The following is a 13,616-nucleotide window of genomic DNA, read 5'->3' on the forward strand; positions in this document are numbered from 1 at the left end:
CCTTTGTTCACGCTGTTCACAATGCTTGGCCTGCCTCCCCCACCGCCCCCACTGCTCACCTCCTTGTGTGTGACGGGACTGCAGTGGCAGCTCTCCTTTGGGGTGTCTGGATTACCCCAGATCTAGAACTAGCGGCGCCTTCCGAGGAGGTCTCCTGGGCCTCTGCTGTACAACTGTCCTTGAACACTCGTGCACTGAACCCCGAGAGCCAGTCCACCTTGGTGGTACAAATCTGGTTCCCTGGCATAGGTCGTGGCCTTCCACTTGGCACAGTGTGACTTTGGTTTGGTAGGGCTCTCCGTGCCTCAGTTTTCCCATCTGAGAAATGGGGACAATAGCAAGCCTTAGGTCCTAGGATAGTTGTAAGGTTTTCAAAGAGCAGTGCCTGAAAAGAGCCCATTCCTTGGCATGTGATGATCCTGCCATTGTCTGTGACCAGTGGTAGCTGGTAGTCAGCTCTCTGTACCTGTGCCTGTTTCTCCAGCTGGCATCTGAGTGCATAAGTAGAATGACTCTGGGAATGTCATTTGGGTCACTGGGTGTTTGGTGCGTGTGCATATATACTGGTCCCTGCTGATTTCTTGCTCTAATGCTTTGGGTTGAGATTAACTATATAGACCTGCCAGTTTCTTTGGTATCAGGGTGACAGTGTCCAAGTGACCTGATGACCTGGGGCCTGCTCGGTCCCCAGCCAAGAGGGGCTTCAGGACAAAGACCTGACTTCCTCCTGGGCCTGGCCCCTTCATCACTCCGTTCTGGAGTGGTTTTAAAGAGAAGAAGCCCCCAGCACAGAGACTGCAGGTCATAAGCCCACCCCTGACTGGGAGAAGTTGCGGTCAGGTTTCCCCCAGTGTGGGAGCCTCTCACTTGGTAGTTTCTTGCTCCTCCCATCACTGGTTTTGAATAGTTTTAGTGGGAAGATGACTTTCCTGGTCTGATCATTGGCGGGCAGTCCAGACAGGCCTGGGGACTCCCAGTGGCCTTCCCTTCTGGCTCAGGGGACCAGGCACATCCCTAATGGGCTAATGGGGGGCCGGTCATCCACCTTCCCCTTGCCACCAGTGTTCCCATGGAACCAGTGTCATGCCCTCTGCCTCTCCAGCTCAGGTGCTGGTTGGGCTGAAGGCCTTTTGAGACCTGGAGGGGCAATCCCCTACATACTCCACACTTGTAACTGTGAAAGTTGATTTAAGTCCCACACAAGTTCTCCCTTGAGGGATGCTGGCCGCACACCGTATTGTATGTTCCCCTCACCTGCTCTTGAATTTTGCTAGGAGCTAGCGTCCAGCTTTAGTACTTTTCTTTCTTTTTACTTGGTTGGAAAGTAAAACAGGTGGTTTTAAAATCCCCTGAAAGGGGTTTTAAAATCCTCACGAGATGTGCTTGACTTGGTGCTAAAGCAGCTGGGGAAACAGCGAGCCTGCATCTTAGTGCCTGCTGAATTAGCACCAAAAGGGCCTTGGCAAGCCTTGCCATGGGCTTCTCTTTAACACATGCAGGGATTTAGGGGCATCTAGGTGGCTCAATTAAGCGTCTGCCTTTGACTCAGGTCATGATCCCAGGGTCCTGGGATCGAGCTTTGCATTGGCTCCCCCTCTCCCTCTACTGCTCCCTCCGCTTGTGCTCTATCTTTGTCAAATAAATAAATAAAAATAAAATATGCAGTGATTTAAAACTGAATGGCAACAGCAATGAAAGTGCTCCAAGTGGTGTTTAGAAGTGCCGAAAGGGCCGTTTGGAACTTAGCTTGACCTTGGTTGGTCCCAGTGCCCTTGGGGAACCTTGTAGATTGTCATTAGGAAAGAGACTTTCCTGAACTTTCTCCTTGGGTGTGTGTGCTTTGAGGACCAGGCCTTCCCCAGACCAGGGAGATGCCAGCCTCTGCCAACAGGCTTGAGCTCGTGCCAGGTTAGCCCCGCTTCACGTAGCACATGCTTGGAAATGTTGCTGGCCACTTCAGGGAGAACTGGCTGGGGACTTCTTTTGCGACAGAGAGCCTGGGTTTGTTCCTTGCATGAACATCTTACTACAATTCAATGAACTGGTCGTGCATTAGGTACTTTTCTAAGTACCTAATGAGAGCGGTGAAAGGCAGGTATAAAATGAGACCCATGACGTCCTGGGGCATCCGACTCCCCAGCAGAGTCTCCCCTCTGCACAGATGGAAGGAGCTACGTGGGGGTGGGGCAGGGGCCCAGCGCGGCATCCTCTGTGATCCTTTGCTGCCCTATTCCCTCATGCTGGTATCCACTTATTAGTAAGATGCCCTGCGTTTGCCTCAACGGCTAATCATTTCTGAAGGGTGTGTGGTGATTTAGAAAGCGTTCCATATGTCGTGTGCTTTATGTCAGTTATGTGGATAAAACCGTGTCTGTTAGTAACTGTGGTTGGTGCAGATAGTGTTACTATTATTTTGGCAGTGTTGGTATTTGGATTTTATTTGGATTTTAATACACACCCACTGGGAGTGATCTTCTGTTGACTTTCTTCTGTCAAAGCTTTCTAATTTTATGTAAATGACTAATCTCTTTTGTTGTTTCTTCAGAGCCTTCTGAGTTCTGGAGAGCGCTGTTCTGTGGTCGCTGAGTCTAGTGATTGCTGCAGTATGTTGCTTTCCTCAGAGACCTCCAAGTACTTGTCTGATCAGTGGTGTTACCCTGTCTTCGACCAGGCTCTAAATGAGACTTTTCTTGCTTTGTCCGTGACTTCGCAACCATTTTAAAAGCCCTCACATTGCTAAAGTTGAAGAGAAGCTCACTTGATTCTTTATGCCAAGTTTGCATCCCCCCTCCCCCTCCCCGTGTCTTACAAGCCGATGGGCCACCATCTGGCCTGGGAAGTAGGTAGCCCCCATTTTCCCAGAGGCTGACCATGTACCCTCGCTAGCAACACAGACACACTTGGTGGTGAAGCAACAGAAATTTACTGTTTGACGGTTCTGGGGGCCAGAAGTCTGAAGTCCAGGTGTTGGCAGCCGCGCTTGCTCTGACACGTGGAGAAGGGAGTCCTTCCTTGCCTCCTGAGAGCTTCTGGTTACCCCGGGCTGTGGCGTTCCTTGGCCTGCAGCTGTGGAGCTGTGGTCTCTGACCTCGTCACCATGTGGCAGCCCCCGTGTGTCTCAGACTAATTATAAGGACACTGGTCATACTGGGTCAGCCCTCCCCCCACCGCGCTCCGTCCGCTCCGTCCTGACGCGTTAACGCGTTCTGTTTGGGGCGGAAAAGGGTGTGAATGCGAGCTTCCTCAGTGGCTGGCTGGCTATGCCTTGGCTCACTCGTGACATGCCCAGGTGTCCCTGGAAGGGGCTTGTCTGGCTGCAGGATGACAGGTAAAGTCAGGCCACCATCACCAAGCTGGGCCACTTCCAGGGGTGGAGGTGTGTGGAGGGACATGGTGGCATGTGGGGAAGACCAGCCTCCTATCAGAGAGATGGGAAGACATTTAGCAATTCATGAATCTTTTGCACAATTGCCTTCAACACATCCCTTTTCTGTAAATTAAACTCTCACAGTTAGCAAAAGACAGTTTTGTCTTGTTTGACTTTGCTGAAGTAAAATGCAAAGTGTGAATGGTGATGTCTGTTGCCTGACTCACGGCCTTGAATGCCGCGTCCTCTTCATCTGATCATTGTCTTGGTGACGGAGATTTGCAGAGACTCCGTTCCTTGCGAGCCACATGCTCTGCCACGTCAGCTCCGTTTGCTCTCTAACGAAGGACAGAAATGTGTGTCCTTGTGCATTGGATTTCCAGCAAGCGCGCACGAACAGAACGGAAGGCGTGCTTGTTGCAGTCTTAGTGAAAGCAGTTTTAGATGTGAACAAGTCCTTCAGTTGTTGATTCTGTTGAAAATTCAGTTCTGCTGCTAGGAAGACATGGCTTTCTGAGTTCACATCTTTTCTCTAGGTGATGTCAGAACTTCCTGGCTTATCAATCATGATGTGCTAAATGGCGTGTTTAGGAGCCAAAGGGGACCCTGTGATCATTTAGTTGGTTTTCCATTTTTAGTTAGTGAGGTATTTTGTTTTGTTTTCATTGCAGAAATAACCCAGCGCATAAGGGCTGACTTGCCTGTCATCACCAGACTGCGGGTGTGGTGAGCAGTCTCTGGATTCATTTGTTCCTGCTCAGATGTTGCTTAGGTGTCAGCTGTTCCATAGGTCGATAGGAGTTGCCTTTGGTAGAATTTTAGGTAGAGCTGGTGGTTGGATGGTGCCCTTGGGTGGGGATTCTGCTGTGTCACTCCCACATAGGGTGCTCTGTAAGGTCAGGACAGCTCGAGGGGCGCCTGGGTGGCTTAGTTGTTAAGCCTCTGCCTTTGGCTCAGGTCATGATCCCAGGGTCCGATGATAAAGCCCCTCATCGGGCTCCCTGCTCAGCAGGGAGTCTGCTTCTTCCTCTCCCACTCCCCCTGCTTGTGTTCCCTCTCTCGCTGTTTCTATCTCTGTGTCAAATAAATAAAATCTAAAAGAAAAAAAAAAGAACAGAACAGCTGGCAGTGGAGTTGGCTCTGAGCTGGCCTTACTTACTGGCTGTAAACTGTGCCAGTGGTAGATGCTAATTTGTACGGTCAGTAAGAAATATTTCCCCCCTGCAGATTGAGCCTGGGGTGAAGGGAAGAGGACAGATTCATTTGCTTACATAGCAGATCATTTCAGATTTCCTTTTCATGCCAGTAATGGTAGGTACGCTTCCTCTGAAGTGGAGGGCCGTGTGACATTCATCTAACCGCTCCTGCATGTGTTTCTACCATGTACCAGAAGCTGTGTTAGGGATCCATGGAGAAACGCACATTGCTTTTGCCTTCCTGTGTCCTAGTGGGGAGGGGCTGAGGGTATACAATGTGAAGAAGTTTGGGTTTTTACAACGTAAGTCAGCATGAATGTACTATTATCATTCATATCTAATAATGCTAATCACTAATGTTTAAATTAAGCACAGGTAGGGGTCAGGCCATTGTAAGTGCTTTCCATAAAAGATTCTCACTTAGTGGAAACTGTAGCACCTTCAGAATGGGAGCAAAGGGCATCATGGTAGTTTGGCCTCTGGAGGAAGACATCTGTCTCCCTGCCCTGGGTCTGGTGTCCAGCCGCTGTTGTAGGCCCCGGGTAGCGGGCTGGGTGAGAGATCGGTATCACTAGTGTTTCTGACGTTTCCCATTTCAGCGTTCTTGTGATATATACATAGGAATTTAATCCTATAAAACCAATTGCATAGGATATAAGGCTAAAGGTAAGAAACTGTGAATGCAGGTGGACAGCCTCACAATTCAAAATGCTTTCTGGAGCAGGTGTGTGGTTCTGGGTAAAGTCACGGGGAGCACAAGATGGCCATGGTCTTTGTGTATCGGTGGGTACAGAACAGAGGGTGGTCTCCCCTCCCCACCAAGGAGCCTGTCTGGAAGCTTCCTTTTCCTGTGACATCTGTAGCCATAGGACAAAGTAGTCATGGTTTTGTCTGTGGGGGGAAGGGACATGGGAGTGTCATTGCTATTAATCACAAAGATTAAAATTAAAATGGAGTAAAAGTGACTCAATCAGAGGCCATCCAACAGAAAGCCGAATTTTAATGTTGCCTGCTTTACCTCTCTTCACCTAAAAGGACCCACAGATGGGTTTCCCTGCTGTGAAATACAGGGGAGAGTGTAAACCAGCCGAGATGGAGTGGGAGCTCAGTGACCAGCCTGTGCCGCGTCCGCTCAGGTGTTGAAGGCTTGCCGCTGAGGCTGGGTCGCCCTGCACGTGCAGGTAGTGTTTGCTCTCGTGCTTCGTATGAAATAGCCCTGGAGAGCTCAGTCCCATGCAGAGCGTCACCCCTGGGCTAACAGGAGGCAGGGTGTAGGGGCGCTTAATTCCTCCTAGAAAGTGCAGTGTCTGTGTATTTATTCGCTCTTATCTGGTGTGCTGAAGAAAATAGATGATTATAGCTGGTGGCGATGAAATCCTTCTGGTCCAGAGAGACACCCCAGGGAGACACCAGTCACTAACCCAGACCGTTCTGTCCCCTGCACTTACATCTTTTACCTATTTTTTTTTTTATCTTTTCATCTATGTGTGTCCACCCTTTGCCCATCTGTCGATTTTCTCATTTACCTTCTGCCTTATTTGCCTTATTCTCATGTCCTTTCCATTGTACATTTCTCTATCAGTTAATTAATTCACTTATCCTGCCTTGTATCGATCATCTCTGCTGTGGAGGGCTCCATGATTAGTATTGTGGACGGAACGGTAAGTTGTAGACCGCCTCCGCACCTGATACAGGGAAGACAGAGCAATGTATACAGATGGCTCCAATACCAAACAAAACAGTTATTTTGAGTCTGTGTAATAGCAATTGTTACCAGTAACTGAGCAGCTCAAGCTGTGTGCCAGGCCTGGCCAGGCCTGGCCGTGAGCACTCGCTAGTTTCACCCGGCCCTGGGAGCAGCTAGTGGGCAGTGGCGTGCAGGGTGGGCGTGCTGGCCAGGCCCATCTGGGAAGGTCTCTGGATTTGGAGACTTTGCCTCCAGCCTTGGGGTTGGGCTCGAACTCCACTTAGGTCTAGTGTCTGCTCCCACTTGAGGCATGGGCCGCTTGGGGGTTCCCTCAGTGCAGAGCCTGTATGTATGTTTTGAAGAAGGGGGAACCGCCCATCACAGGGCTGTGAAGGAGAGCTAAATCCTTTCACACAGGACCTGACATGCATAGGCTCAGGGTATGGCTCTGTGGAGGATGGCGGCCAGGCCCTTCTAATTCCTGTCCCTACCACTCTTTCTCCTTTTTCTGCATCCTCTGGTCTTTCCACTTCCTGCGCTCCCTGGGCTCCAGCAACAACCCCCCGGGTCTCTTCCCTTCCCACTTGTCCTGGAGGCCAGGTGGCTGGCCTCAAGACCGCTGCCTTGCTGCCAGCCCCTGCCTAGCCCCTCGCAGCTGATTGGCCTCTGCTCCTGAGCCCCTAATTTCTCAGGAGGGACGCTCTCAGTGCCTGCCACAGGGGACTGTCGTCAGACTCCGAGGAGGCAATGACCCCAGCAGGCCTCAGCTGGGTCTGGTGCCCCCCGGAGCTCGCAGGACTTGAGGCATGTTCACGAGTGTGGTGGTTTGCGTTTTGCCTCTTGTCTGCACTCTGCTTCGACGGCGCCTGGGTTCTGGGTCTGGCCCCACTGAGGAGTGGTGACAGCCGTGCAGCTGCCTGTCCCTTCTGTCCTGATCTGTGTAGCCCATGGCCCTGCACCACTTGGCTGCCTTTCTCTTTCCTGGATCCTTTTCTTCCTAGGGAAGGAGGGTCAGCTCAGGGCTGTGGAAAGCATGGAAACCCCAACCCCAGGTCTGATCCCGTTGCTGCTGTTGCCTCGGGCCAGCTCCCCCAATGGGACCAATTTGGGCACCCTCACCCCATGACCATTGTTGAGGTCCTCCCCGTGCCTCCCCCCTCTGCCCAACCAGGGCTTCTAAGGAAGGAATCAAGATGAAGTAAGTTCGTAAGGGTGGGGCCCTGATCTGATAGGACTGGTGTCCTGAGGAAAGCACCGGGAGCGGGCTGTCTCTCCGCCATGTGAGGACACAGCAAGAAGGCGGCTGTCGGCAAGCCAGGAACAGAGCTCTCAGGAACTAGCTCAGCCCACATCTTGATCTGGGACTTCCAGCCTCCAGAACTGTGAGAACATAAATTTCTGTTGTTTCAACCACCCACTCTGTGGTTTTTCTTATGTCAGTCAAAGCAAACGAATACAGTGAGTCTCCCTGGGCCCCTCACTGCAGGGGAGACCAGCTCCCCCAGCCCCTCCTCGGGCATCCCTGCAGCAAGCTTCCCTCATGTGAGAAACAAGGCCCTGCTGTCTTGTCTTGACAACAGTGAGGGGTGGGATATGAAGCTCGAGACCAGTGCTTTTTGGCTTTACTTTGGACCCCTGGCCGTTCTGTAGGAGAAACTCATCCTCCCATGTGAGCCCGGCTCCTCCGTGACGAGCCCGGTGTGCAGACCCCTGGGTCACAAGGTCGCTCGCTGGCCATTTGCAGGGCCAGGTGTACCAAGTGGCTCCTGCCCCCACCCCCCCAGGGGCGGATTCTGCTTGGGACTCCGCCCTTCCTAGGTGGCACCTGCTGTACACGATGCAGAGATGAGGACCAGGGGTGTAAAAGCTAAGTGCTGCCTTTCTCTTCCCTTTGGTTTATTTGAATTTTGAGGTTTTGGAAGTGGAAGGAAGGAGACCAGTACTGAATACAGTGAGTCTCTCAAATCAGCTACATGAATTAGAGGTCAAAGTGAGACAGTGTCGCTGTCATGGGTTTAAAGAGTTTGGTGCCCTGGAAACTCCTGCACGAATAATACCCTCCGGTGGAGTAAGCTATTGCCGGAAAGTAGGTGCACAGAAGGGGCAGGTGCTTCTCTTTGCCGCCATTGCCGTTAGCACGGTTTAGATGATGACCATTAGGCCTGGTGCTTAGCTTTCTTCTCTGGTTTGTACATGTGGACCGGTATTCTGTCCTAATTAATTTTTCTTATTAGTGGGGATGAATGTTTGGAAACTACTATTGCTTGTCTTCATGTGTTCGCAAGTCCTGTAAGTGGTATGTACACATGCATGTATTTCATACTTTAGAGGAGCGTGTTGCCTGGGGTGTATTAGGGAGCTCGATATGCCGGCTAGGGCACGTCTCACTAACCTTCCCCAAGATGCTCTCTCTTCCCATGTCTTCTGGTTTTTGTTTGTTTGTTTCTTTCTCTTTTTTTTTTTTTTAAAGGTTTTTATTTATTTTGTTTGAGAGAGGGACAGTGAGAGCGAGCATGAAATGGGGGAAGGTCAGAGGGAGAAGCAAACTCCCCGTGGAGCTAGGAGCCTGATGAGGGACTTCATCCCGAAATCCAGGGATCGTGAACTGAGCCGAAGGCAGTTACTTAACCACCTGAGCCACCCAGGTACCCCTCGTTTCTTTTCTTTAAAAATTCTTTATCTGTAGAAAGCATGCTTTTTCCTGGTTTCCCTCCATTCTTTCTCTTCATTTTTAAGTCGCTTTAAATCAGCTATAAGCCCTTGTAATTCATGACTCTGCTTCAAGACAGAAGCCATCTGTATTAATTCTGTGTATTTTTACAGGGGGAGACCATAGTCAGGGCAGTGGTTATCTTATTTATTGCCTTGAGTAGGAGGAGTAGTAGTTGTTGTTCTTTTTTTTTTTTTTTTTAGATTTTATTCATTTATTTGACACAGAAAGAGAAAGAGAGCGCGCGCATGAGCAGGCAGACGGGGAGGAAGAAGCAGGCTTTTTGCTGAGCAGGGAGCCCAACCCAGGACTCGATCCCAGGACCTTGGGATCATGACCTGAGCTGAAGACAAATGCTTAACAGACTGAGCCACCCCGGCGCCCCTATTGCCTTGAGTTCTTAAAAATATATTCTAGTTGCATTAATCTTTTCTGAATGTTAAGCAGATGTGGACAAGCTCCAATTTGAAAAATCGACGACAACTGACATATCTAAAGCACGAGTCTCGGCTAGGCTTTGCTGGTGCTCAGGCTGCTCTAGGGGTGGAGCTGTCCTCTTCACCTTCCTGGGTGGATCACCCGGGACCTTCTGCCCGGGGTGATGACCAGGCCAAGGTTGCATTCGTACGTGGACTTGACCCTGGTGCACAAAAAATGTTTCATAACTTTTTTCAATGAGAAAAAATTACCCTGATTCTTTGGTCCAAATAAGAGAGTTCTTTCCAATTGAAGAACTGTTTCTTGGAGTCTTTTTGATTAAAATGATTCTCTTGCTAGATAACATCCTAATATGGGCAATAAAATGTATCTGTGAAATGCATTGTAAAGCGTTTATTGCCTATTATGATCTCCTGTGAGCACCTTGCCCTGTGGTTCGTGGTTCTGAAACTTGAGTTTGTGCCAAGTTAGCTTGGGCTATTTGAGACAGAGGGCTTTTTGAGACAGACAGCTGCCCCCCCCCCCCGCCCAGTTTCTGCCTCAGGGGTCTACAGGGGGGCCCCAGTAATTTACATTTCTGGGAAGCTTCTGAGTGCCTCTGCTGCTGGTCAGTGCACCCGGTGAGAACCACTGCCCCTGGCCACCAGGAAACATGGGCCATAAGCAGCAGTTAACTAAATTTGCACAAGTGGATGTTGACTTCTGTCCTCACTCCCGGCTTGGAGGAGGAGCCTAGCATCAGAGCCTTGTGCATGGTGTAGTCAGGCATGTGTTAAATGCAAATGAGCAGAAGTGGCTTATCTTCAAAACATCTTAATTTTTATTGCTTGTGCTATGTGCAGTGTTATTTCCCATTTGTAGAATGGGAAGAATTAAAAGTTGATTTGTGAGCTAAAAATACAGTAAGCTCCTTCGTCGTCAAAGCCCATAAATAGGCCTGCGCATTCAGACATAAAAGCAAACCATTAAGAAACAGTGCTGGTGTCCTTAGAATTTGTTGATCGGATTACAATTACAGACTCTCTCATTTCTTCACTTCCTGCAGCTTGTGTAACTGCTTAGCACCTATTTTTAGTAGGTCTTGCACTGCTGACTCAGAGTGGTAACCAGTGCTGAGCTCTCGGCTGCTGGGTGCCATAGGCTGGCAGGTGGCCAGGCTCCTAAGACAGGTAAGGTTCTATGCCTGGGCACTGTGTCAGGTGGGGTACTGGGGAGTGGATCCCCAGGCAGGCAGCCTGGGGGCCCAGCCGCCTCCCCCAGCCCCTTCTTGCTACTTCACACACCCGAGAGGACCAGTTGATGGAGTCCCGGGTCTGGTGGAGCAGCCCGAAGCCTCTCACCAGCTGATGGGCTATCTTCCTGCCCCTCAGCCTCTGGCCCATCTTCATTCTCAGGTGGACTCAGCGCCAGGATGGGCTGCTGGAACCCCTGGCCTTTGGCTCCCTTCTCAGCACACCTGGAAGTAACACCTGGAAGTAAGTGTGAACAGGTAGAGCTTGTCTTTGGTGAGCTTCTGTCCAGTGGGCCTCTTGTCACCCACTGATGTCCACAGGCAAGTTATGGGGGGCGCTTTCGTCACTGTGCTCTGACCTCTGACCTGTGCCCTGACCTCCGACCTGTGCCAGAGCAGGAGTCTGGCTGGTCAGCCCGTGCTGACAAGGAGGGCTCTTGCCCACAGGGCTTCATAAGGAAACAGCCAGAAGGAAACGGACCTCCCTTTCATGTCAACACACAGTTATACACCACTAGGAGAGCTGTCTTTTTTTTTTTTTTTTTTAAAGATTTTATTTTTTATATATTTGACAGAGAGAGAGATCACAAGTAGGCAGAAAGGCAGGCGGGTGGGGGGGCAGGGGAAGCAGGTTCCCTGCTGAGCAGAGAGCCTGATGTGGGCAGAGGCATTAGGTTAAGACATTAAGGCAGAGGTTAAGGCAGAGGCTTAACCCACGGAGCCACCCAGGCACCCCTCGTCACTAGAACTTGACAAGAACGGGATGGATGACACAGCTTGGGTGCTCTGACCTCCAGGCAGGAAACTTTGGGGTTTTGGAAATACCCTTGAGTAACATAACCGGGAGGATGCTTGAGCTACCCTGAAACCGATGTGGCCTTTTTGTGCCTTTCTTTTCTCATTTGTGAAGTGAAGGGCTTAGAGCACATCTGTAATCCTTCCCCCACAGGATTTAAATTCTAGTGGTCTGTAAGAGAATGTTGATTTCATCTGGAGGAGCCTGGGGAAGTAATGTCAATTACAGCCACAATGATAAGAAATTGGTCATTTCTCATCTCCCTCATTTACTCTAGTGCCTTTATTTCTTTCTGTCGTTGCCCCAGAAAATGGAACGGGTGTGGATGTAGGCTCTGTCAGTTTCCGGGTGGCTTCTGCTCAGGGCTGACAGGGCTGGGGATTGTATGGGATGTGGGGGCTTAAAATGTCCATTTAGTGAATGCACCTCCTCTCCTCCCTCAGTCCTCACCAGCTGTCATTTTCCGGCAGTTTTATCTTGGCTTCACGTCCTTGGGATGTCCTTCTTCTTTACTTGCATACCAGCATGGTTTGTTGTATGTTTGTAGAATATGTTTATAGAGTGAAGATGGGCTCAGCTTCTTCTGACAGGGGATGTTTCTCATTGACTCACTTTAAAACCACGGATTACCGTGACCTGGCTAGATCACGGTGACCTACCTAAGCGAGTGCTTGAAAAATGTGTTAGTTAATTAATTAATTAATTAATTTGACAGACAGAGATCACAAGTAGGCAGAGAGGAGGCAGAGAGAGAGAGGGGGAAGCAGGCTCCCTGCTGAGCAGAGAACCCCCAATGTGGTGCTCAATCCGAGGACCCTGAGATCATGACCCGAGCTGAAGGCAGAGGCTTTAACCCACTGAGCCACCCAGGTGCCCCTATAAATGTGTTAATTTTTATAATTTCACAATTCAGACAAACTGCGGCTGTTCACTGTCATTGCAGCCTCGAAGCTGGAAAGTGCACATGGTTTGATCTGCGTGAGGACGACCCAGCTGCTGTTGCTTCCTTGCACTCTCCTGAGGCATGGAAGGTTTTACTGTCTGTTGTACATTCCACATCTCAGTAAGTTCTCAAAATGTTACAAAATGAACGAGCTGATCATTTATTTTCTTGGGTGGGGGAATGGACAAGAGTTCAAATTACCAAAAACTTAATGTTTTTGGAAGTATATTCACCAGCAAAAAGAAGAGCCTTAACGTCCTAGCAGTTGATTGTAAACAGTAGGCTTCTGGGGTGCCTGGGTGGCTCAGCTAGGCAAGTGGTTAAGGGTCTGCCTTCGGCTCGGGGCATGATCTCAGGGGTCCTGTGCCCTGCATGTGGCTCCCTGCTCAGTGGGGAATCTGCTTCTCTCCCCCTGGCCTCCCCCTGCTCCTACGTGCTCTCTTCTCCCCTCACTTTCTCTCATACTCAAAAGAAGAAAAGAGAAGAAGGCTTAATAGTGTGTCAGAATATCCTCTGCCTAGCCCTGTCATGCTGCTGCCGTGCTACAGTGGAGATTTCAGGAGCCGGGCTGCGCGGTGGCCTGGCCAGGTCCTACTCTGTGCCCTGGGGTGACTTTACTTGCCTTCCTGTGGAGAAGGTGGTTTGGAGCCTGGGGGTTTCCGAAGGCCCTTCAGGGTGCCCGATTTTGTGATTTTCTGGACTGTCTCTCATTTGTAAGCTGTGATTTCTTTTTCTTTTTCTTCTTCTTCTTCTTCTTCTTTTTAATACTATTGGAGAGAGAGAGAGAGCACATACACGGGAACGCAAGCTGGGGGAGGGGCAGAAGGAGAAGCAGACTCCCTGCTGAGCAGGGAGCTCTCCAGGGAGCTCGATTCTGGGACTCCAGGAATGTGACCTGAGCCGAAGGCAGACACTTTACCAACTGAGTCACCCAGTCACCCCTGAACTGTGATTTCTTAGTTTATAGGATGATCCTCTTCAGAGGTAGAATCCTAGCAGGGATCCTCAAGAGGACCCATTCTCAGAACTTCAGTACAGCGTGAACTCCTGCACACTCCAGTGGCTTACTTTTGAAGCAAAGCCGAGATACCAGTTCATTTCATCTGTAAATATAATAGTGAATACTCCGGTAATGAATTCCTTATTATTACCAAACCTGTAACCAGTGTTCAAATTTCCCCAATTATCTCAGAACCTTATTGCTATTGAATGGTGTGTTTGCACCCCCTCCCCCCCCCAGCGATTGAT

General features: G+C 50.0%; 1 protein-coding gene across 2 annotated transcripts in view; it reads left to right on the forward strand.

The window, feature by feature from the left end:
* Positions 1 to 13,616, forward strand: part of NCK2 (NCK adaptor protein 2) — a 149,149-nt gene that overhangs the window by 39,928 nt on the left and 95,605 nt on the right. The gene's annotated exons all lie outside the window — the stretch shown is intronic.

The sequence above is a fragment of the Neovison vison genome, chromosome 8 (genome assembly GCF_020171115.1).
Source record: "Neovison vison isolate M4711 chromosome 8, ASM_NN_V1, whole genome shotgun sequence".
In the NCBI taxonomy this organism is placed as follows: Eukaryota; Metazoa; Chordata; class Mammalia; order Carnivora; family Mustelidae; genus Neogale; species Neogale vison.